Genomic DNA, 26,735 nt, shown 5'->3' with positions numbered 1-26,735 from the left:
CCGCTTCAGGTTTCTCAGCTTTCCTCGGCCTGATGGAGACAAATGAGAGGAGAGAGTGAGCTGCTGCTGGGTGGCGAAAGGTCAGACTTTCGCCTCTTGTCTTACACACGAGCGCCGCGTCACGACAGCGCTCCGCTGCACACGCGAGTGCATTACACAGCCAACATAGACAGATGCATCTGTACCTGTTGGAGCGCTTGTGTGTAAACGGCTACACACACAATGCAGGTGTTGGCATGCATGCAGATGAACACACAGCGAGTGAGAGCGTCTGTATTATCTACGAGGATCTGCAGGGTAGCTGGTAACACCTCTAAACACACACACAGTCAATAAAGTACAGCATTAACTTAAAAAAAAAAAGTCAGTTTAATCCTCTGACAATAATCTATCATACTTCACCTGAAGCTTAATTGTGAATTACAGGAAAACACTGGTGCAAATGACCATAAGTGTGTGTGTGTGTGTGTGTGTGTGTGTGACTGAAAGGTCAAAGAGACAGGTTGTGAGGTTGTGGTTGTTTCAGGGAGTTTCCTGAGTGAGACAGGAGAGGCTGTGGGTCTGCTGCGGTTTCCCCTTGAGCTGGGGGAGCGACGGGGGAGACGCGAGGAGGCGAGGTGGGGTCCAGCTTACGAGAGTGAGTCACTGCCTTAACTCCTCGCACGCACGCACGCGCACGCACGCACCACTTTGCGGCTGTTTTATTGCAGGTCGGTTATCCCATAAATGCCACACAAATCTCTACACGAGCTACTTAATGTCCAAGCCTGTAAGGTACGCGGCAGCTTCACTTTCACAGCTAATGTGTGTGCAGCGAGGTGTCAGGTTTACACAGGACAAGACCTTTTACTTAAAGGGTTGATTCATGCAAATTATGGAAAACGTTCTCTCGTCTACCTCCGGTGGTATCTAGTCGTACGGTTCGTCATGTGGATTATCAGGAGTATTTTTAAAAGCTATTTTTAAAGGTAATTTGTCACTGCTGTGAGCACCACAAACTAAATCCCCCACTCCCACAATGTGCTGGGGTGGAGGCAGAAGTCTCAGAGGCAGGTGTCTCAAAACCTCGCCAAAAAATTATTTGTATGGTAGGAAACTATAAGAGGTGAGACAGAAATTATGCTTTTTGCAATTTGGCTGAACTGACCCTTAAATTTCAAAACATCTAAAAGTGTTAATCAACTTTTAATTGCTGATGTACCCCTACAAAATAACAGAGCATTAAATCAATATATATTCTGCTGTGTGTGTCGTCTTCACTGCAGCTTTTTAAATTACAACAATTATTTCAAAAAGTATATTTACAATAAAATGTGTTCAGGGAGCATCATCATACTGATACACACAAAAATCTTGAAATCCTTAAAATTATTTGAGATTTGACACCCAGCTCTTAGAGGTGAGTGGATCCTGCGTGTCTGGAGGACTGGAATCAAACAGTAAAATCAGCAAATATAAATCAAAAGCAATCGCTTTTTTTCAAACTGACTGTGTTTTTTCTTTTGTCATTTGAAGTTTTATGAACAATTGGTCATGACACTGGAGAGATGGGACATAAAAACACTATGACATGAGACAAAAACTGGCATTTGTGTCAGTTTGATTCGTGCTGCGTCCAAAATGATTGAAGACATTGACGTGCCGTAGAACTGCATCTTATTTGAGTGAGCTCAAAACGAAAAAAGTTTTAAAAAAAAAAAAAGAAAACCGAGCACCTCTCTTGCCCTGTGAAGGCCTCCGGTCACTCTGCCTGCAGTTGACCAAAGCCACCAACAGGTGTCATGTCTCCCCCAGTACGCAGGGAGAGTGTGTGCACAAACGAGGGCTCCGGTGACAATGAGGCCTTTGTGCAGTTCCGGGTGCCAGCCGGTGTGCCCTCGTGTACTGTTTCCCTCTAATCTTCATTTGACCTTTAGGCTGACGGCTTTTCTTTCCCCCTTTTCCCGGCTAATTTCCTTTGAGGAGATTATCTTTGAGCCGCACCAGAGACTTACTGATTCAGATGACATGACACACACAACGTGCCGGAGCCGGTTTTGATGGGAAGCGTCACTTGCTGCCACAGTCGCTGCTGTGTGCCGGGAACAATGTGAGTCAGATTGTGTTCAATAAACTAACGACGAGCTGTGGTGATTGTGTTGTGGGCCTGCAGGCCGCTGGAGGAGGAACCCAGAGGATGTATATTTCCAACTACAGGCCGAAATGATTTTGACTTTGAGAAGTGAGCAGTGTGGTGGCATGCACACACACGCACACACACACACACGGATGCAAATATGGACGTACACACAGTTAAATGCGTCATTGAGTATGAAGTGAATATATACTTAGATATAATAAAATACATATAGAAAATTAATACAGTCTTGAAACTAACCTTGAAATTGACGTCTGAGCAGGAAAATTAAGTCATTCCCAAATAATGAGCCTGCAAATGAAAGAGAAAAACAGAGACGAACAGTAAATATAGTGACACTTACACACACACAAAATACTGTGCAAATATATTTGCAAAACACACGCACACACACACGCACACACATGCACACACACACCAAGGTGTCCATGTAGCCCTCAGGTCATAAACCTGCCAAGCAGCTACTTGAGTGTATCATTAAGGCTGATGTAACATATGTTAGAGTGATCATGGCTCAGAATACTGCAGCCGAATTTAGACTGGATAACTATATTACCATTTATTGGCCACTGCTGAAGAAGCTTAAGATTCATCTCTGAGTAAAGCATGAGCTTCAGAAAATTACCAGTGGGAATTATATTACTGCGTCTTATTTGAAATACAAATTCAAGCTGTGGCTCTTTGTTCAACGTTTGATTTTTTGTAATTAGCCGTTTCTTTATTGCTGTTCAATTATAGTTTCTAAAAATGAATTGCTGAAATTTTAAAAGTTTTCAGAACATTAAAAACACAAAAGGCAATGTGGTAACATTAAGAAATAAACAAGCATCAAATTGAGCTACAAATAAAATCCACAAATTTATAGTAAAAAACTTTTTAAAGTGACAAATATTTTTAAATATACCATGCAATGTTACACATTATATAAATAAATATTAACCCCACCCCCCCATACACACACACACACACACACAAACACACACACACACACACACACACACACACACACACACACTGCAGTGTCAAAGTGAAAGTCATTTTAGAAAAAGTATAATTAAAAAGAATGAATTCATCATACATTAAGATATATTGTTTATATTGTAACACTGAGTTAGGGGCATATTTTTTCCATGAGAATAAAAAAAACAATAATGTGACGTGATTTTCAAAAAAACAACCTCATGTTTTTCAAAAAATTATACAAAATTAATACCAACATTTTTAAAAACTTAACTTAACATTCAGATTTTGAAGTCTGAAACCGAGCCAATTTTCTATATGTATACATATATTCCTGTGAAAACCACACACACACACACACACACACACACAGTCTCTCTCTAAGACATGTTCGAATGTTCGATTTTCCCACGAACTTTTGTTTCTGCTTCATTTAAATTCTCCCTGCAAAACAAACCCTTATGACTGACACACATTCTCTCTCTCTCTCTCTCTCTCTCTCACACACACACACACACACACACACACACACACACACACACACACACACACACACACACTGAAACAAGAGGAGGTGTAAGTGAAATGAAGTGAAATGGAACTGAAATTAAAAAAAAAACCCAAAATACGTCTCATACCTCATTTACCTTCCTGTTTGCTGCTCGACAGATTAAAAGTTGCTGTTTAAGGCACATTGTTGAAGTACTAGTAATAAAGATCCCAGTGTCTCGCTCCATCTTTAAAATCGACACGCTCATCATGGCTGGAAGTGCTCTGAATAGTAATCAATATTTTAAGTATGTCTGTGTGTGCCTTTAAAATGTCTCCTTGTGCTTTTCCACTGCGAGTGTGTGTGCCTCTGTATTATACTCAAATGCACCTGTGTGAGTTTGAGTAAGGCTGTGTGGCCATCTGTAGTGCGGGCATTGTGTGTGTATGTGTGTGTGTGTGTGTGTGTGTGCCTGTCTGTGTGTGTGAATGCTCAGAGGAGGAGGCTGTGCCCTGCACTCCTTGGGAGAGGCGTGGGAACCCCATTCATCTTAGGAGCTAGGGTTCATTGTGGGGTACATAGCATCAAACGTGTCTGGGTTGTTTGCCTGTGTGAGTGTTTGTGATCGTGTGTGCATGCGGTCTGCGTGTCTGGTTCGAGACGTGGTCTGATGCACTTTGTGTTAGCGTTCACATTTCCTTCGGTTTTGCTGTTTTATAACATGCTGTAACACATCATGGGTGTTTTTGGTTTTATAAGCCAGGCTTGTAGATTCAGTGTGGAGGAAAAATGAACACTTCCTACTTCACTTTATTCACTTAAAAAACAACGCAGGACGCCTCCGAGGTCTATCGTTTATAATGTAAAATCTGTGTACTGTAAAAAAAAATCCCACAACAAATTGAAACTTACTGTTTGCCAGGTTTGTGTGAAGAATATGTCATTTTTATGAATTCCGATATCTAACCAGGTTTGTTTTTTCTTGTCTTCTAGTGATGAAATTTTCCTTCTATGATTGCTGATATTTTAAGGAAATTTACTGTACGGCTTCGTTATTTACGATATAAATAGAGCACAGATTTTATATTTTACACTTTGAAACACGTCCATTTCAGAGGGAAAATGCTAAAAAACATTTGATGTTTTTCAAAAGTTAATAAAACAATCGACGGGTTCTTGGTAATGAAACGTGTGTTAATCGCGCTGATCCCGCGAAATGCGTTTGATTTAGAGCAGCACGACTCAAATATTACCTTTTATGTCTTCGATGGGATCAAGTAGAAGTAGAAGGAACGAGAAAAGAAGAGCAGAGAAAAAAATCGAAAAACAATCGCAGCCCTCATTTGACTGCTGCAGGTTTTACTGCTGCACCTTGAGAGCCGATTGGTGTTCAGCGATGACGTGTTCCTTCCCCAAATGCTGACGTATGAACTCTGAGCTGAGGGTCTCAGAGGAGGGGTTCGGACACACCTAATGCGGGAGGCAAAGTTAGGGTTTCCTGCCGGGGTGACAGTGATGGCGGAGCTCGCACCAGCCCGTGTGTAACGTAGGATGTAGGTGGGATGACTAGAGCTATCTGTGATGATTCACACTGCCTCCACTCCTACCTATTGGTCACTGCAGACTCTGATGGGCTGAGGTGTTCAACATGGAGCCATATATGGAAAAAATTTAAGATTTTTCAATTAGCGCTCGTTAAAAAAAAATTATTTATGGGCGAAAATTAAAAGCTGCCATACGAGAAGGAATCGATGGGGGGTGTGGCATATTGAGTTTTTTAATTATGTGGAAAATATGACATTATACAGACAAAATTAGAGTTGATATTCTTCCTCAGGGATGAAGGAGGTGTGTTAATGACAATACAACTTTTATTAATTCTTTATAAAAACATATCGCTGTATTCTGGCTCAAATATATAACCAAATACTGTGTGTTCAGGCTGCAGTGCTTTGAATTTAATTCCTGAAAGCGTATAATCAAACTTAAGAGAGAAATGTCTGCGGCTTAATACCCTGAAGCATTTTTCCCGTTAACGTGTGTAAAGAAAATGTTTTATAAAATGATAACCAAAGCTTTATATTTGAGCAACATTGGTTATAAAGCACAATGAACGATATGTCCAAAAGGCCTATTCGAACTATATCAACGCTACGTGTGGCCACGTGTCAGCAATGACCCATTTTCCAATGTTTAACCTTCTATTACAAACCGAAAACGTTGCAAATATTCACTTTGATGAGGTTTTAATGAGGCTGACTCAAAATGCGAATCGCAGTTAGTAGTTTTCTGATAGATGACCGGGAGAGAAAAGGGGAGAGACACAGAAAGACTGAGACAGACAGAGAGAGAGAGAGAGGGGGAGAGAGAGAGAGAGAGAGAGAGAGAGAGAGGGAGAGGGAGAGGGAGCGTTGTGGTGGGGCTCGGCCTTGTGTAGCAGGCCTTGTCTGGCCCTCGGCCCAACATTACAGCACTAGTCCCTCTCTGCTCCCTCCAAAACCGTCTCTCTTCCACACACACAAAAGGCGACCTGGAGTGCAAAACTACAGGTAGGAACGCACCAGAGGAGAGATTAGCTCGGTTTCGTCTGAAATTCAAAGCCCATGCCACGTTTCCCTCCCGGTTTGCCTATATTCAGTTAAGCCTCCTCTCTCTGGATAGTCATGTCGCCCTGAAGGAAACAACACCCAGACTGAACGTTTAAACACACGAACATGGAGATCGGGCCTAACGAAGCCGCACTGAGGCGTTTGTTTCATATCTGTGTATCGTTTCTTCAAAAGGAAACCACTGCATGTGCTCATGCTTCACACACACATACACAGGCATACATGCACACACACACACACACACACACTTACCTCCACACCCACACCCTCTATGACTTACCCACTGAGACTTTGAGGCAACTGGCACACACACCACAGTCATCAGCTATCCGGGGTAAAGCGCCGAAATCCCTGCCGCTCATTGTGCTGGATCCCTCCGTAGCTGTGCACAGTATGTCCACATATCCTCTCTGTAGAGAAGGGCAGAGAAGGAGCTCGGATTCAGTCACACAGCTCTGCACTCCCTGCAAGGAGTAGGCGGGCACGCCAACGAGAGACCCATTCAGAGTCCCAGAAAGTGCCAGCCTCCCTGTCTGCCTCAACGCCTTGTCTAAATGTCTGTCTGCCCATCTGTCTGCCCCTCTGTCTGGGTTTTATCCTGTCAATCTGGCCACCTTACCCCAAACCCGTCTCTAAGCCTCGGGTAACCTGCCTAACCTCAGCTAACTGCTTTCTAATATTTACAAACCGGCTCCCCTCGCTCTCCCCTGTCTGCCACCTCCTAGTCTGAGACTGTCAGGGCCCGCCACAATAAGGAGGCCATGTGGGTTTCCCATGGAGTCGCGTGTTCCTCCCGTCTGGCAGTTAACAAGGCTTTGAATGAGGAATGTTAGCAAACAGAGCCGCTGAATGTCGGGTGAATGCTAAGCCAGGCAGCCAGTCAGATTGCAGCACTGGCCCGGGCATATGAATAATGCAGAAGACTCGACAGGGAGGAGAGGAGGCGAGGCTCCGCCTACCACTGCCCCTTCCCAACTCCACCCGCCCCTCCTTCTTTTCCCCGCTCGAAACTCAAATGCCTTCACGGGAGCAAGAGAGCAGAGAGGGGGGAAGAGATCTCCGCTGCTACTCACTCATGCAATACAAAAAAAAAAGTCCTGCAAGAGGAGAATAGTTACACATGCACACACGTTATTACTACAAATCAGTTCTTGAAACATGCCACTTTTTTCCTGTCGTTGGGAACTATCTCACTCTTTTTTGGCTTTTTGTGTCTTTTGTTTAGAATTGGCACCTGTCCCAGAAAAAGCCCCGTTGCTGCTCCGCCCTCGTGCTCCCCTTTCACTGGAGACTGCCCACGAGAGAGAGAGAGAGCAAAAGAGCGAGAGAGAGAGAGAGAGAGAGAGAGAAAGAAGGAGAGAGAGAGAGAGGGGGAGAGAGCGTGAGGAAGAGAGGGTGGGGCAGAAAACCCAAAAGAGGGAGAGGTTTAGAGATGGAAAGGGTTTAGGAAGGAGGAGGGCAAAGGAGATAAGAGCACAGGAAAATGCATGAGAAATCATCTGTTGAAACCAAGACACATGCAAAAGGTAAAGGGACATCGAGCAGTTGGTCAAACAAAACGCTAAAAACAAACTGTTGTCTTTGTCCTCAGCTTCAGGGAGGACTCACGAGAAAAGGAAGCATGGCGAGCAACCAAGGAGCACGTGCTCGAAAAGCCTTCGCATCACAGTGAGGCACGAACCAAAACCACTGATTCTACCCAGTCCAGTTTAACTCTACTGACAACAACCCAGAAGCAGCAAAAACTGACCAAATGCATGTGAGCAGAGCCCACCAAGTGAAGAAAAGGGGGGGGTCCCAAAAAACGTCTTCGCAAATGGCGCAGCGATGTCGAAGTAGGAGTGAAGCAAAGCCACTTGTTGCATGATATTGAGGAGCAGATCTTGCAGAGAGAAGCGAGAGCAGGCAGAGGGTTAAAATCCTGGGACTGGGAGTAGTAAAAAATCCCTCCCTCTTTTGGCACAGACTAGCTAAAGGGGAGGGCCCGCCTGTAGAAATAGCAGCAGAGCGTTTTTCCCCTCTTTTTTTTTTTCAGAGCTGCAGCGTCCTAGTCTACCCTCTCGCATGTGGCTGGGACCCAGGGAGAGAGGAGGAGGAGAGCGATGGATAGAAAAAGAAGCAAGAGCCGAGAGGGGAGGGGGAGAGAGAGGGAGGGGAGAAGAGCTGTGAGTGGAGGAGAAAGAGCTCAGCTGATGATGAAACAGGGACGTGTGGGAGTGCGTGCACACTACGCGTTTTCATCACCGGCCCGGCGCAACGTGCGCATGCACAAGGTGGGGTGGGGTGGGGTGGGGTGGGGGTTGTTGGGGGTGGGGGGGCACAGTGCACTTCTCCTGAGGAGGAGAGTCACAGCAGTGAACACACATTCACAAATGATTAAAGGATTTGGGGACAAATTGAAACACGTAACTTCATGGTAAAGATTAACGATTTATCTTTTTATTTCAGAGCTGGTGCTGCTTTGAGTTTAATAACTGATGTTTGGCTTTGACCTACATGTCTTTTATCACCAAACTTCCACGGGGCAACAGAGGCAACGGCGTTCCCCCAGATAAAGGCCGAAAAAGAGCGCCTGGCGTGATCACTGGTGAATCTTGTCGTGGTTGCTTCCTTTTCTCCACCACAGACACATTAATGAGTTGAAAAGCTACACTGACGGCTTTGGCACGCAATCAAAGCCAGATAAGCACCTGGGTACGACTGCCCTACCAGGATTGCAACAGTGAACCATGCTGTAAAATCCTGAAATATTTACCGCAGTGCGCCCGCCATGTGCCATTACTAGGCCACCCTCGCCTTGCTGCGATCTGCAGCAGCAGCAGCGGTCCTGCGTGCGAATAAGGAGAGGAGAAATGTCGGGCAGTAACCGAACGATAAAATGGACTCTGCTGATGACTCCACTCGTGTCCTGCACCCTCCTTCCCCCTCCGCCTTCCCTTCAATGTCCAGCCTATTCTGTCTCCCACCCTTTCTTGTCCTTTCAGTAGCACTGTTATAGCCTACAGTATTAAACAGCCCAGCTCTGAACAGCTAATGTTAATTTAAGCCCGCATGAGGAGGACCTTTTTTAGGTTTTTTTTGTGCCAGATACCACCCCTGCTGTCTTTTTCTCCCTCCCTGTCTCATGCACACCTACCAACCTCTGCCTGTTGAAGGTTATTCACACCCGTCCGGTTTCCACCCGACTTCCCTCCCTTCTCTCTGTGGCCAAAGTGCTGTAATGCCCCTTAGCTGTTTGCAACAGATTCCCCCATGGCAAAAAAAAACAACTTCCTCCCTTTCGGACGCCATTCCCCTCCCCTCCAGTCTTCTCTTTCCCAAAAGAAACCCAGAACTCAACACAGGCAAATTTTTTCCCCTCCTCTCTCCCCAAAGTAGCAGCCGCACAAAAGAGAGGGGAAAAAGGGAAAACTGTCCAAAGAAACGACAGATCTCACATCATGGAGCACAGCTAGCTGGTCTTGATTTCAATCTGTCTTTATTGCTCACATACAGTCTAAAGGGGAACTGGAACACTGAAACACATCGAGGTGGGAAAACCTTCCTACAAACACGCAACCGTTTTCTCATGTGTGTTTTTTACTGTGCAGAAACGGACGAAGACCAGAGCGACTATGAGCGATTGAACAGCGAACTAATATGGCCGCTTGGTTAGTTGCAGTCTCTCCTACCTCCTCACTCTCAGTCCTGGAGGCTGAAAGAAAAGGCGTTACACTGCTGTGTGTGTGTGTTTGTACCTCAGAGGACGGACCCAGAGAGAGAGAGAGAGGCAGAGACAGAGAGTGAGTGCACTTGTCTTGCCTAACTCTCCTCAGCTTTCCACAGACTCAAATGAAACTCAGATTCCCTGTGTTCTGCTGCACCATCCGCATATCAAAAACACACAATGTACAAACACGAAAACTTCCAGTTGTGAAAAATGAGCACGAGTGAGACAGAAACCGAGTTCCTACAGGGGTTCAGCATCAGGAATTCAACGATTTGAGTGCTTTTCGTCAAGATATGAATTCACTGGTGTCTTTAGATAAGACAAACGGATCGAGCACAGAACAGTCATCAGACTGAATCCTGTGACGTCACATCTCGCCACGTCTTTGAACCAATTGCAATCGCTCCGAGCATAAAAACGCCACTACAACTGCATGCTGAATATAAATCAAACAATAGTGTAAACAAATGCATGTTTCATCAGCAATCTGAAGAGTCCCTTAGCCCTCCTCATCTGAGACGCTGTTTCTGCTAGTCAGTTGTTTACCATCTAACATGTGGCAGGAATTCAAAAAACTTGGCAGAGCCTGTTGCACCGTACGTCGTGGAGAGTTCACTTGAGGATACGACTCTGGTTTTGGCTCAGCTGCCAACTTCTGACACTGTAGCCCTCTGCGCGGCCTCGCCCCTGCAGGAGCGGCCTGCGTAATGCTGCCATTGATGAAACTCCAATATTAACAACCTCATTTATGACACCTCCAAGAGTCCACAACCACAATTTTTTTTTTTCATCAAGCCCCTTCGTCTCCAGGTTAAACTCAAGCCGTGCTCTGCCTTAGCACACATTTATTGACAGTGTGTGAAAGCATATTTCATTGTTCGTATTTGATAAATACAGCTGTAGGTAAAGAAAGAAGAGATTAGGTTTTACCAAACCATCGCTCACGTCTTCAAAAAGCAAAAAAGATGCAAAGGGGATGCAAATTAAACGCACAACACTTTCAAATAAATGCAATACACGTGTCAGTGATGCACAACTCATGTCGCATAGTGGCAACACGGCAGTGAACGTCTCAAAGTCGAAATGAGTTACAGCTCCTGGGCTGAAACACTGGAGTTGTTGATTCAGTGGTCTTATCAGACCCTCAGCACCGTCACATCCTTATGAATCATCCTGCGAACACACTGCGACAAACACGACCAATCAACAAACACAGACTACATATATAGCGCACACACACACACACACACACACACACACACACACACAGCTTGGTGCTGTGCTGCCCTGGGACAAGCAACACAAGCAGTACTTGAGAATAATGTGAGCCACAATATTTTCAGTGCTCAAGAAACACAGTATAAATATAGACAAATCACAACATGAATTGTACTGAATAATGAATTATTGTTTTTTAATAGAAAGTAAAAAAGATAAGATAAAAGAAATAATAAGATAAGATAACCAACAGCTTTCTCTAAGAGGAAATTCATCATTAGGCACAGCAAAGCAATCCAAAAAATTATAATTTATCATCCATTTCTGCACCAAAAAGGCTTTTTCTTCAGTGAATTGCTTGTAGTTTTGAGTGAGCTGTGAATAAGATGCAGTTAAATCGGTAGAACCACCTGAGAACGTCAGGAAAGAGAAAAGTGACCTTCTCTGAAGTAAACATGACTTCTTGCATTTAAATGCCAAAGTTCAGGACTTATTACAAACTTAAAGCTTGTCCTGAATTGTAATAATTCACACATAAAACTCCTGTTGTATTTTGAATCTTTAACTCACAGCCATCCATACATTCACACTCCGGCGAACGCACACACACACACACTTCCTCCTCTCTTCGGTGACCAGTGCGGCGCGTCGGCTCCCTCTACGAGGTGGTCTGTCGAGGGGCCCCTCAGCAGCACGCGCCTCGACAACTTCTCTATTACAGCCGTGACCCCTGAGGTCAGTCTCTGAAGGGTTCTGAACAAAGGCCACGACCCTGGGGTCAGAAGTGTAACGCCGGGGGCAGGCCGGGGCCCCACGGCAAAGGGAGCGTGCTGTTTGCTTTGAAAGGTAAGGATCACTAACACACAGGCCTAATAAGGATTAAGGGGCCATCCCCTTTGGGATGTCACTCTGGGGCCTCATACATCAGTCTCTATTAACCTCCATGACCCCCGGCGGCCATTATGGAGCTACGGGTCACAGTCGCTCACACTACAGAGCTGTAAAACCTCACATGGAACCTCTGACACGGGTGTTGCTGATCACACAAGCTAATCGTTTTAAGGCAAAAAAGACAGTCCTCCTTTTGAGGACCTGTTCTCACAGCTTTCATCTTCTTGCAGCAGTTGGTAGATTTCAGCTTTTTAGGAGGGTACTTTAAGGGAAAAGCAGAGTCATCAGCTATCGGGTTAGCTGTCTCAATATTAAAACAAAAACCTTTGGATGTTGTAGAGAAAAATTAAATGTAATGCTGTAAAGTCGTTACAATATTTTTTTTCCCACTTTGATGAAGAGCCAGAGAGACTTTGGGAAAACTTCGATAAAAGCAGGTGAGCAAGAGCTGAGACAGAATCACAAAATGGAGGACAGGAGGAGACAACATGGCGGCCCGAGTGACGCAATCACTCAAACACTGCTTATAACTTCCCAAACCGCTATGCGTTGTTCACCGTATGTAAAGCAGAGTTTTCTCTTTAACAAATGACCAGAAGAGAAACCTAGAATGGTCTGACAGTAGGAGACACAGACATGAATTCCTTCAGTCACTTTGGGACCAAACAGAAACAGAGTTTAACCCCCTGCAGTCTGTCAACGACGAGGAACGAAGCCTGCGGACAGACTGTACGCTTTTTCGCTCACTTTCATTTGTTCATATCATATTTCATGATTTCGTCCTACTGCTCAAGAGATGCTTCGGACAAATAAGGTATTTCAGTGTTTTCGAAGTTTAAAATGAGTCTGAAATATAATTATTTCATGCCAGAATGAGAAAAGAAAGAGTCTCGACATATTAGATCATTTCTTTCTTTCTTCACATAATTGACATACACTGAATACAATTATTTGAAGAACAGGAAAAGAGAAACCATATGTGTGTGAGAGAGAGAGTATGTGTGTGTGTGTGTGTGTGTGTGTGTGTGTGTGTGTGACAGAGAGAGAGAGAGAGAGAGAGAGAGAGAGAGAGACAGTGTGTGTGTGTATAAAATTAACAAAAAGTTTTTAAAAAGCCATTTAATGAATAATTGGTAATATAGTGTGAGTATTCTGTTCAGTAAAAAAGAAGGAAAATTCAAATTCATTCAGGGATTAAAAAAAGATTCTTTTTTCCCCAGTTTTTTAAAAAACCCTGAATGAATTCATGAATTCGTTGACAGAATATAGGAGTTTATTTTAAAGACAAAGTTGGAAAATGCAATTAAAAATTTTCATGCAATCTAATATGATCAAAGAAAATGCAGGTTTGATTTTTCCCCCCCAAAAAGGGACCCTTGCAAAACAACAAACTTTTATTCTGAAATAAATCAGCATATTTCAACAACAAAATGAAAATTATTTTGTTTTTCCTGCATTCTGCCAGACAAACTTTCCATGTAAATTTAGCTTTGACTTCTTTTCATTAGCTGAACTCTGGAAAGTAATGTAGCAAAGTGGAAAAACGCAGTGCACTTCTTCTCAATCAAAGCTTTCTCAGGACTAAATGACATTAATAAATATAGAGCCAGAATTATTGTTGAAAAATACAGAGGTGGCATTTTTATAAACTAGACAGGCAGCAGTTTAAGTTGAAATAAGAATAAACAGGAATCTGAATTTTCTCTGTCAGCTTGTGCAATTAAAAGTGTATTGAGAGGGCTGTTATGTGGGGTGTCACAACACATTCTTGTGAAACTTTAGATCTCTTCAGAAAGGCAAGACACTAAAAATACATAGTAATTGTCAGGAAAATAAGCAGCCATCTGTGTGTACAAAATCATTTGAGTTTTAGAACTTTTGAACATTTTGAATGTGTAATTTAAAAAAAATCCTCCTCTTCAAATCTTCAAATGTAGCTATTATTGCAGCGGATTGCTTAGATCCTATGTTTTTATTTATTATTTCACATTTGAACTTGAAGCATTAAATACATGTATGCAGTTTTTTTACTGCATAAAAATGTTTTTTTCCAAACCTGTATATTACAAATGCACAAGAGGACAAAGCACCTGACTGAACTAAATAAACAAAGCAGTATAAGCCTGTGAGGTCATAATAACGCTTCTCGAGTGTTTTCCGAACACAGTTCCCACTTAACATGGGTACTAACTGAGCACTTTGATTGAAATGTATTTCTTTGATAATCATTAAGCCACTCACCTCTGGAAACTGAGCCTCCCTGTGTGGACGGAGCCTATTCGGCAGCAGAGCAGAGCAGAGCAAAGGTTGGAAAAGAGGAGAGACGCAATGAACCTGCGCTCGCTAGAGACAAGTGTCCTAAACAGCTTTTAAAACAGCCAAACAGATAATAAATCCCAAAGAAGCAGCACTTTGACGGCTTCACAGTTCGTCCTTTTTCACAGCTCTTCTCTCATTAAAGTAAGGGCAGTGCTTTGGGAGAATCGTCGTCCTACTTTCAGTTAACCATGAGACTCCCCTCTCTAGGTCATTTTGCAACTGCCAGGTTTATTAGAAAAGTTTGGTTTCTAATTTAGCTAACAGAATACACTGCCCATCTCGAGGACATTAAAAAAAATGTAATTACAGGGAATTATTGTCCAGGGAACAAAGAAACGCCACTCTGATCCTTGGCAAAGAGGGCTTTTTTCTATAATTTGTAATAACTGTCCGGAGCATGGCAAAATTTAATTTACAACAAAAACTGATGCTGCAGTCCTTTCTACCTTGGTCTTATTCAAGCTTGCATTTAATCAATTTTCATTGTGAGGCATCGACGTTTTCTGCAGTGCTAGATGACGTGGGAGAAACGCTCTGAATATGAAGTTAAGGGCTCTCAAAGCTGCGACATTTCGGCTCAAACATTTGTCATTTTTGTACACACTGTTACTCTGGAATTACTCGTTATTAATGATACAAAAAAAAGCAAATTGCAAACAGGCTAAAAAGATAAATATATTTTCAGATGCATTTTTTTTTTTTTTTGTTACATGTGAAACTTACCCCTCTTCTCCCCTCCTCCCAACACAAACACACACGTGTCTCCTGATTCTCAGCTGCATGCTGCCCACATTTCGGGGTCCTCCTACATTAATAAATGATTATTTTTGCAGCTCTTATCAAACACCAGCTTACATGCAGGTCTCTGGCGTTCTCAGGGAGTGGTACCACCTCTTAAAGGGTTCGGACCTGCTGTTGGTTCTAGTTTTATGCCACGTCACAGAGCCACTGCAGCCTGGATGGGCCTGTGTGACCTAACTCGGCCCAGATAGGAGCCCTTCGCACCCCAGCCCCCATCAGGACCCACACTTCATACAAGGACGGTGCTGGTGGAGGGGGGGGGTTAGTGGTGATGTGAAGCCTTGTTTTAGTTTAACTGCAACCTCTCAGGAAGGAAGGATCCTGTCATTTCAACTTTGTTCTCTTCTTGTTTCCTGAATCTAGGCACTGATTTGACTGAGTGACACGTTCATTTCAGTCGCCTATATCGGATTCAGCTGAGTAAGGGTTCAGGAACGCTCCGGAGAGAGTGTTTGTTTGATTTCATATCGAGCACAAGTCTGCACACACATACTTCAGACTTCACACACGCGCGCACACACGTCTGGAGCTGTCTGGGTGTCACAGGGTAACATGAGGCACGCAAGTACGTCTACATGAAGCCAACAGTATCTATTTCTGTGAGCAGGAAATTCATAAGAAAGAGTTCTGAATTTGAATGATAATTTGTATAATTTTTTTATTTCTGGTTTACCTTGGTGTAATAAGAAAAATATACCCAGACAGTGTGTGTGTGTGTGTGTGTGTGTGTGTGTGTGTGTGTGAGACTTAATGATCCACTCAAGGACGTCCACGTAGTACGCTAAAATTGAAAAATGAAGAGTGCTAATAGGTCAGAGCATCTCCTAACTGCCGCAGCCATTGAGTCTTGATACTAGTGATTTATCTTTAATTGGATTTTACAGGGGGGGTCTCCCAGCGGGAGTTGGCGGTCTCATTTCTGAACTGTCTCCACAAGTTTATGCAAAATGTACAGACAAATAAGCAAAGTTAGCCTGACACTAAAGAGAAAATGCAATTAAAGCTGAAATGTGAAAATAAAATGCTACATCTGACCTGCATAATTATTGTTTTGTAAATCTATACAGCAGCACAGAAAATATTCATCTGCATATTTTTACATATATTTCATGTGAAAACTCTGAACACTTTTTTTTTGTTTTGTTTTGTTCTGTTCTCTTTCACTATTCATGGCTGACCCCGATATTAACCCCAAATCATTGTTAAAAATGAAGCCCTGATCCAATTCTTCAAACAATGTATAGCATTCATTTTGCTTTAACAAAGTTTTGCCTGAACATTAACAGATATGTAAGAGCATTTAAAGTAGAAGTCTACACACATTACACTAAAACTATACTCTCATATTTATTATATTTCACTTTTCTTTTTAGATACGTATTTTGGGAGTTGGAGTTTTTACAGAGCAAAATGTGGACAGAAATACCAAACACATAAATCACTAATAAGCCACTGGCTCTTACTTTAAATCAAGAGTTGTTTTTTCCTTCAAGTATTAACTCACTGTGGTCTCTACTGCAGTGTGCAGTCTAGTGAGAGGGGAAAAGAGACGCTGGCTCTCAGGGGTTAAGATGCTAGCAGTCATGTGCCTGTCGGCTGCAACAAAAGCCTGCCTATGTAGGGTGCATACAGATGGAGCAAGCTCCTTTGTGTGCAGCGTTTCACACGTCGCAGCCTCGGAGCTGCCAGGTCTGGCTCTCTGGGCCTGGCTACAGGCCTAGCTAGCAGCTTGTAGCACCTGACGGTGGGCTCTCACTTTGCTTTTCTTTGCTTGAGACCCAAGTGCTGCAAGTTTTGAGAGATAATGGAACAGGAGTCCAAATAGTGGGTCACACAGCTCAACACAAACAATCGCAACAAAATGCAGCACAGCAGAGCACGGCGCTGTAGCCAGGCGGGCTCAGATCAGCATGACAGGAGCAATTGTAAGCATGCCTCCCACTCAGGTCTGCCACAAAATATTTGATTTTTCCCTCCTCTGCTGTCTGTCCAATACTCCTGTAAAATACTCTTTAGGACTACTTGTAATGTGCTGGTATAAATACAACCAGCGCATGTTCTAATCCTGTGTACAGTTGTGCATGATGTGTACATAGTTTTGTATCCTACTATATACACTGTGTCTACGTGTGTCTGTATATTCTGCTATATTTATGCTACGTGCGCCAAGTCTCTAAGGCTCGTTCCTTATAGTGCACGTGTTAGTGTACACAGTGATTAAACTTGCTAACGTCTAGAACAAGCTTTAACATGGGAGTGCAGACATTCGCAAGGAAGAACGTCCTGGGTTTGAAAAAGTGTTTTCTCTACAAAAATCACTTGTCTGTCTGCCTCAATGCTGAAAGGAAAAATCTATGATATCTAAAATATATTTGGCAGGCAGAGGATTCACATAGCATGCACTCCCTACCTGCTTCAGACACATACTTTCGCCAAACACATTCTTATACACAGTGAAAACTTTCTTCCCACACCTACCTGCTCAACTTAACACTTTCAATCACAAATAATGCAAGTGGCATCGTGGAGGATAACACAAATGGGGATTCTGTTACTGATGCAAACAAATCCAGAAGAATGAAGCTCAAATGATGTGTTGAAAAAGGCTACGCCTACGTATTTAAACCGTACAGTTACAACCATAAAGTTCCTTTCTGCACTATACAGTACAGTACATACAAAAACATCCTTCAGGACATTGTCACTGTGGTAAATACCAAATGTGTGTCGCGCTGCTTGCTGAAATGTAGAACATTTTGATGTGACTGCACTGTAGATAGAAAAAGTGATTAAAGAGGCTGAGCGTGATCCTCACAACTATAAAAACAGACATATTCAACAGGCAGCTGTCAGCGATGCGTTGAGTTCGTTTTAACAGTATATTCGCTCATGAGGTACTCAGGTGCTCACTCTTACCCAGAGTGAGTGAGCAGGTGGGGGGTTCGCTGTCCTGCCTGAGGACCCTTCAGCAGCCCACCTGGCTGCTGTGAGGATGCAGCCTTTGACATTTTAAATGCAGGACAATCTCTTTGAGCACGAGGACACCCTGCTGCCTTGAATGGACTTAAAACCCACATAAAGAGGATGGAAATTCAGTGGTGGACCAGTATTATTCTATTATTTGAAGTGCACAGCCCAATATTTGCACTGACTTCAAAATCATTATTAATACTGTATATAAGCATTTAGTAGATCCAAAAATTCTTGTTCACTATGCTGTTGGTTTTGGATTGTGAAAGCCCCAAGACAGCCACATGAGCGACAGAGGCTACACTCAGAGGAAAATAGAACCATAAAAAGTGAAGTCTGCTACTTCCAAAAATCACAATAAATCTTTAATGAGACAATACTCGGTTATTGCTAGATATTCTCCTCAAACAGGCCTGGTGGCACAAAAAACAACTGTTTTACAATGTTAGGGTGTGTGATGGTCTCACTAAAAGCACTTCCGCACAAATTAGTAAGCTACTATATACGAAACTATTTTAACACGACCCATTAGAAGCTTTTATGTGGCTAATAATATATATTAGAAACAGAATCAAAGATTTGTCTGCGTTGGCAGAAGGTGCATTGTATAACTGCATGTTAGCACTCCTTTTAAAAGATGTGAGCACGATTAACCCTAAGCTAGGTGGATATCTTTAAGTCAACAGTCTCTTTTCAAAATGAATGCTAACAATGCTACAAAGTTTTTTCTTTGCTTCTATATGAAACAGGAGACTTTGTGTAAAGTTTCCAGAGAAGAAAAGTAACAAATGAAAATCCCCTCGAGCAAAGTGTTACTTTATCTCTTTATAAATGGCACAATGGTCATTTATCCTGCCATCACACTTGTGGTGAGGCTGGGGAGGTGCAATTAGCTCCCACATATCGTCACGTATTGTTCCACACCGTGTTACAAATTTTATTAAGAGTGTAAATACTCCAGGATCAGGAAATGAAACTCTGTAGGCCTGCAGCCACAAATGTGCTGGTGTTTATGTGTAAAAGAAAGTCTCTGCTCTCTCTTTCTCTCTCACACACACACACATGCGCACACACACACACTAACAATCCCTCTCTGTCACTCAAACAAGTTGCTCCTATAAGTTGTATGTTAATTAAACCTTTGTCAGTACAGGCTGGAGAGTAATAGTTCTTATTTTCAGACCCTGCACCCTGCTGTCACCAATCATGTCCTAAAACACATACCCACACGTATGCACACATACACACACCACATGTTTGAGTTACATACTACCAGGACAAACCGGCTGGGTGCCTGACAACCACAGCGATGGAGCAGACGTGAGGGAGGGAGAAAAAAAAAAAAAAAAGGTACCCTAGCGTGTTAGTTTTCTGCCAGGGAGTCCCTATTGACCTGTTAAACCTTTGTGACTGGAACAAATGCAAATGGCGCTGACTTGTTCACACAAAATACTAAAGACCCATTCAAATGAGGCCCCGGGCCACAATGCAGCAGTGGCCGAGCGCTCTGTGGAGGCAGGGCAGCCCCCAGTCTGAGAGAGAGAGGGACAGAGATTCTTTGAGCCATTGCACAGTTCATTCTGGTTGTCTGGAGGAGAGCAACCATTCACTCTCATTACTTCTCCTTCATGAACACAGACACACACACAAACACACACACAAGATAAAGTTACCTTACACCTCTGTAGTAATTCTGCTCTTACTAAACCGCAAACACTGTTTCACTGCCATGAACTTTACCCCACAATTAACTTGTATGTAATACTTTGTAACTGGACGCCGGCGGACCTGAACTGTTCATGTTATCAAGCATGACACCAGGGATGCCATCAAGCATGCTGCTTAATCCACCTTGGCTTTTTCCCTGTGGCCAATATCATTTCCAACGTTTTACTTCTGTCCAGGGGTATAACATATGAAACGAAGGGAGAGACAAAGTACAAAACAGAGAGAAGAGGAGGAGGAAATAGCAGTGAAATACATAGATAGGATCTCAAATGGAGGAATTAATAACAAATGATTAACGATATGAAAGAGCAGCTTCCTTCTTGGAAAAATCATTCAAATAAGTCTAGTCAAGAGGAAACAAATATTCCCAAGAATAACGTTAAGTGTAGTAGTATGATTTTAGTACATGTCAAATGACTAAAATGTGTTTAAGGTGTTTACAAGCCACAGAAATGGAAGAAAGCCAGACAACCTAACAGAGGTTTTCCATAATCAGAGCATGAGTTGTTCATACTGAGATATGAGATGCGTATGAGTCAAGCCACAACTGGGTTAACTGGGTTACAAAAACAAAATTCTTCGGCATGTAAATGTAGTGACTGATGCTAAAAATGAATGCAGTCAAGGCACCGAGGGACGTTTTGAAAATATCACCTTTAAATGGAATGTGACATTATACGTGTCGGACAGAGACTCTAAACGTGACACGAGGATGCAGCTTTCGTAAAAGACTTAATCTGATACTAAACGAACAAGCTTTTTTTCAGCAGTTTACAGCACCTTAGGCCCCTGGAAGTCATGGAAGGCTTTCTTGTTCCACCTCTTCCCTCCAAATAAGAGATTAGTAGGAGCCTGAGGATGGCTGTCACCAGCACATCTGGACAACACCTGATCTGAGGCATGCTGCCCACTGGACCTCCACTAAACTGCTTCTATCAAATGAAGGGTTTTATTCCAAAAGTAGGGATGAGGTGGGAGGTAAAGAAACCGCTTTATCCATCTTCTCAATCCATTACACTGTAAGAGCGTAGAAACTACGTTCATGGCATTCATTTGATGTACAAAATATGACATTATATGACATCATATAACTGATAATGAGCTGCAGCCCCCTTGCATAATTAACACCTCAGCTGTTTCATGCTTTATCAATATTCTTCTCACTCTAAATTGTTTCCTTTGTATTAGGCATAATTCAATAATTTTAATAATTTTGTCTGGATTCATCTAAATAGTAAATTTGATGAAAAAGAAAGCAACTTTCATGTTCTGGGCAATTAATTTGATATTGTAGATATACTGTATGAAACTGTCAAAAGCACTAACCTTCATGTGTCACAATGTCAGCCAATTCCTAGTCTCACATTTTCCTTGCCTGCTTTTTTCCCCTGCCATGTGCCGACTCTCCTGTCGTTCCAAATCCTACCATTCCCACCAGCCCTGCAGTAACCCGTGTTCCCACCATACCCCATAACCTCACCTCACCTCACCTCACCTCACCTCCCCCGCCCACCTGCACACCTGTTCCCACGTCGATTCATTCCCAGCCAGACAGTCTATCATGCGTCTGTGTTAGCGTTGCAGCCATTTTCTCTGCCTGTCTGGGTTTGCCTGTTATGACCCCCTGCCTGCTGGACTCCTGCTCTCTATCCTGATCCTCTATTTCCGTACAATCGTCATCTCTGCTAACTGTCTGTTTCTGACTTTGGCCTGTTTTTGAGCGCAAGTAAACTTGAACTTTTTATTCTACTAGCCGAGTTATGCTTTGGATTCACACCTTTTTTTTTTTTTTACTGAGCTTTTACAGTATGATCTGGCTCATTTGAACCCAGCCAACTCTGATTCTGTGCATGAAGAACTGGCAGCACAGGCCAGTGCCATTCATGGCCATGATATATGATGTGTGGAGGCCTCCTGGAGATCTCTGTCTGCCTTGAGCATATACTAGAATCCATCTGTGAAGAGAGCCAGCAGTTTTCCTGACTAAGCCCAGCCTCCTTCTCCGGTAAACCTCGTCCAACGTCCCTACTCACCCCGGCTTTTCCTCACTCAGTGCTCCCTAATTGTCTAAAATTACCCCTCCTCCTTTCCTTCTGAGCAATCCTGTGTGCCTCACATCATTTCCCATCTCACAAGCAGAGCCAGAGACTGGGCTCCCGGAAAGTGGGAGAATCAGTGGGCGAAATGCTCGTATGAAAATGGTCACCACCAGGCTCGAGAAGGTTCTGACCACCGGGGAGAAAGGCAGCTCAGGGCCTGTTAAATGTAAGCTAAGGAGGAAGGTGGGTGGCTAGTAAGTAAAGTGAGTGGATTGTTCGCTTTCTCTGAAAGATGCTTATTATAACGGACTTTCTGATCTCATTTAAGACGATCTTGCCACCAGGGACCTTCCTCTAGACTCACATCAGCTCTCGTCTCAGGGAGTGGGGGGAGGGATTGAGTCCTAGCCACCGGCCCTCGAGACTAACTACTACTACCCCTGAGCCGATGTCACCTGGCTCTCCAGGGAGGAGGGACAGTGCCACTAGTACCTAGTACCTTACTACTAGTACCCTTGATGAACAGCTCCTCTGCTCAATAACTCATAGAACTGTTCCTGTCTGCATGGGCATGTCAGGTAATCATCATGAAACACTCTTCATGTCCTTCACCTCATCCTTCACTCTGGGGTTTCCACGGTTCATCAGACATAATCCACAAGACTACTGGACAACCAGCTGTTTCTGAAGGCAGACAAGTGTGAGCTCCAGGTCTCCAAGGTGTTGTTCCTGGGGTTCAGTATCACTGCAGGCACCATCCACATGGACCCCACCAAGATCAAGGCAGTCACAGACTTCCTCTTTGCAAGCAGCTGCAGTTCTTACAGAGGTTCACAAATTTCTACCAGCGCTTCCTCCGGAGCTACAGTTCTGTGGCAGCCCCCCTAAATGCCTTCACCTCCCACAATATGTCTTTAGGGTGGTCCCAGCCTGCTGAGAGGTCCTCAGGGACCACAGGTCCTGTCCTCACCATTACAGACTCCTCATAGTAGTTTGTCGTGAACCTTGGACACTTGGATGCCGTTTGTGGTCTGGACCAACCATCAGAACCTAGAATTCGTCTGCACAGCATCTGAATTCCCACCAGGGCAGGTGGGCTCTGTCTTTTAGTCGATTCAACTTTGAACTTTCCTGACATCCAGGATCCATGAATGGGAAAACTACATTTCTGTCAGTCCCTGATGGACCAGAAGACCTGGGATTTTAATGCTGCCTGAACGACACAAGACTCTCTGCCTCCATCTGATAGCAACACAGTCATTCTTAAGACTTGTAGATCATTTTCCCAAAACTGCTAATTTCCTTTCTCGGCTGGTCATGCATCGCTGCATGGATTTTGCCTATTATGACCCAGTGCCTGCCTCTAGCCTGAGGCAGCCAGGATTTGATTTCTGCTTGTTTTCAACCAAGTCTTTTTTTTTTTTTCACTGACTTGGTCTTAGAGTGGTGCTTTCATGTTTTTTTTTTATACCATGCTGGCTAAAGTTACCTGGCATAAATTATCCTATAAACACTATGATGTTACAGAACCGTAGTAAAACTATATCAAGAGCTGTTTTTCTTGTTTTGTCGAGTAAAAACTTTTAAATCAAAATATCTGGCAGCTTATTCTGACATGTAAATATTAAGCTGTGATAAATTAGTAGAGCATTTTATTTTTAATTTCAGTGGTACACATTGTAAAAGAAATAAAATGATCCCACATCCTGCAGTGGGTCTGTCATTTTGCATGTGGTGTGACACCTGCAGAGGTCACAAATGAGCTAAAACTCTGCAGGGAGAGAGAAAGTGCAGATCGAAGAGAAAGACCAGACAGGTCAAAGAGTTTTTTATGGACTGTTAAAGTTTGTTTAGCAGGCGTGAGCAGCTTCCTATATAGAACAATACAATAAGTGCAGCAGGTTTAGATGAGTACAAGAAGAATTCTTAATTTTTTTACTTATACACTGAAATAACTTTTTTAATTTCTTCTTTATTTGCCAATAAGCAGTAGCTAGAGACATGCACAAACTGGAAGAACATTTAGTTTTTCTGTACTTTTACTGAATTTATTTACATTTTGTAAGACTTCATACTAAAATACTTGTTTTGTGCTTTTCACCACTCTACATTTATCTGTCTGCCAAAGGTACTTGTTCATTTGGCACTTGAGGGCAAATCATATTGCTTATATAATGCAGGTGGATAAATTATTAAAGCTTCAACTATCAAAACCCTTAAGTCATTCGATCAGAGGTTATTAGAGCACCACCTCAATTACCTACAATATTATAACTTTGCCTTAATCAATAATTTACATATGCATTATTGACTGAAGGGAACTATTATTACTTGTATTCAATACAATGCTAATTCACTTTTACTCAGAAACATTTTGCATGCAGGATTTGAACAGATACATTTTCTAATTTTGGTGGTACTCTCTGCAAAGGTTCTGAATACCTTTTAACACCTTTCCCGCTGACATAAAAGAGGTGCAATGACGGACCACAGTCAAATCTCAACCCCCGATCATCACAGGAAAATGACACATGTTTAAGCTGGCTGAGCCACAACAACAACAATAAAGACCCAAAAAAAAACCTTCTGGTCCACTCCATCAGTCAAAAGTTTATCCTGCTGGCAAACACAGTTGAAACCCACAGAACTTTCCAAATATACTAAATATGTCATGCTGAATTATGGGGAACCGGTATGAATCAATGTGAGAGACATGTAAGTCCTTTCAACTTTATGTAATGGCGGCGTAATAAAAACGTAGCATCTTGAGGCTGAATATTTCACTCAATATAAATGTTAAATACTGTGAAGTCTTCCATACAGAATGCAGTATGTATTCAGGAATCGTGCATTTGAAGCACAAATAGTATTCGAAAGTCAGTGTGAATTATTCGAAGCCTAAGAAACAAAAAAAAACGGAGATTGTGTCTTTTACAGAGACCTGGCTTCACGACAACGCCGTGGATCAAGCCACTGCTCCTAACGGGCGTATATTCTTTTAAATAAGATGACAATGGTTTTTTTTTCTTTTCTTTTTTTTATAATTTAATGACTATTTGAATATTCAAAAATCATGATCCATCCCTAATACATACTGTATTCTGTACACATATGTGAGACACTTAAGAAGAACATTAAGTTTCGAGCAGTTTAAGCTAAATGAGCCTTGTAGTCACTAAAGGGTTTAAACTGCATCAGTAAACTCCTCCCATTTGGGATTCAATGCAAAAAAACAAAGTGGGACAGGTATACAAGTCATTTTGTCAACACTCATTCAGTCAGACTGTGTACAACACTTAAACATTGTCACTAATTTCAGTCTAAGCAACAAGTCATAAATCGTTCCTGTAATTTTCCTATCGGCATTTTCGACCCTGAACCGAAACTGTCCTTATTGAGTAAAAAGTTTCTCATTCACTGAACAACTCACTTAAAACCACATTTTCAAACGGGATCAATTGCATGACTACAGCATAATGTTCTGATTTATGAGGAGTGAAACATGTCATCTTGTTAGGATTAACTTCTTGGAAGAAAATAAAAGTCATAAATTGCCACACAACTATTTTATCTCTCCAAGTATTCTCCTTCCATAAGCTCTCCTACATAATTATGCCACTCCAAAACTAAAGACAGGCATCTTTCTCCAATATGGACTATCTTATTATGGACTATCAAAAATATACTCTGCTATAGTGAAACATTAGACACAGCCTGTCAGTTAATCATCTTATTTTCTGTCTTGTTCTCATTCTCAGTTTCACCAGAGCTGAGGAAGGTGTGCATTAGATTTTGAGAGCTTTCTGCTTCAAAACTCAAGAGATATCACAGATATCAAAAATTCTGGCTATAAAACCTTTTTATAGCCACGTTACTCCATTTTATAAGAGATAAGAGAGGAGCATGAACCCAAATGGGTTTAACCGATGACATAGGATTTCCATTAAACAAAAAAATAAATTATATGTGCAACTTTGCAACATTTTGGCAGCTTAAGCATGAATAATGAAGTAGCTCTGACCCTTTTGCCTTTCAGGCATGAATCCCAAAATTCACGTTATTCTTCCCAGTAAGAGTGTAACCATAATAACTTCAAAGTTCAAACTGTAAGCAACATAGCATTTTTGCATTTGCCTGCCGGTTTGTTGTGGCGCGCAGGCCGACTGGACGTTTGTGTGTGTTTGCATGACCACGTGCTCACCTGCACTGCAGTGGCTGGAGCCTCATGGTTCCACGTCCGCTTGTGTCCTCATGTGCCCTGCACCAGAAACACAGAACGCAGAGAAAAAAAAGACTCAAATCACAAATAAAAAGTGTGGAACGTCGCGGCAGAGTTGTTTCGACCTGCAATGTGAAAAATGATCGAGATTGGTGATTGATTAAGACGTGTGGTGTGCTGTTTTGTTGCGTGCTGTTCTCCCACAGTGTGCCAGTACAAGCAGAGCACAGGACATTCTTACTGGAACATTTCTGCCGTTACACGTCAGTGCTCTTTTGGCAGAGCACCAGATGTTTTTCAAGTTATGTCTGTAATTACATAATTATTTCATTAATCCCATTTAAATCATATTTGCATAGTCATTTATCATCTTTCTTCCATGCAAACTATCAAATACACTCATTATTATTGGACACTGACAAGCTAAATCAAGGTAAAAGCTAATAATATTCTATGCTTTCCTCCATTGAATAGGAAACAACCACAATAGAGGAGATGAATGTAAAAGGAAGCAGGCGTTTTTTTTTTTTTTTTGCTTTGAGAAAACTGAAAACCGAATTGTGCCACGAGGAGCAGCCATTCAGCATTAAAAATGAGTCCGTTCAGCCTGGAAAATCATAAGACACTTAATTGATGAATTTTCTG

The 26,735-nt window shown here is 42.5% G+C and overlaps 1 long non-coding RNA gene across 1 annotated transcript; it reads right to left on the bottom strand.

The window, feature by feature from the left end:
- Window positions 1–26,130, bottom strand: LOC139222217 (uncharacterized). The gene is made up of 4 exons (XR_011585915.1): window positions 26,073–26,130; window positions 6,477–6,606; window positions 2,378–2,428; window positions 1–29 (listed from the first exon to the last, which is right to left on the bottom strand). It is a non-coding gene; the product is annotated as an uncharacterized lncRNA (long non-coding RNA).
- Between the last annotated feature and the right edge of the window lie 605 nt (window positions 26,131–26,735).

Source organism: Pempheris klunzingeri, chromosome 22 (assembly GCF_042242105.1).
Source record: "Pempheris klunzingeri isolate RE-2024b chromosome 22, fPemKlu1.hap1, whole genome shotgun sequence".
Lineage (NCBI taxonomy): Eukaryota > Metazoa > Chordata > Actinopteri > Acropomatiformes > Pempheridae > Pempheris > Pempheris klunzingeri.
This window is presented reverse-complemented; position numbering and strand designations above follow the sequence as displayed.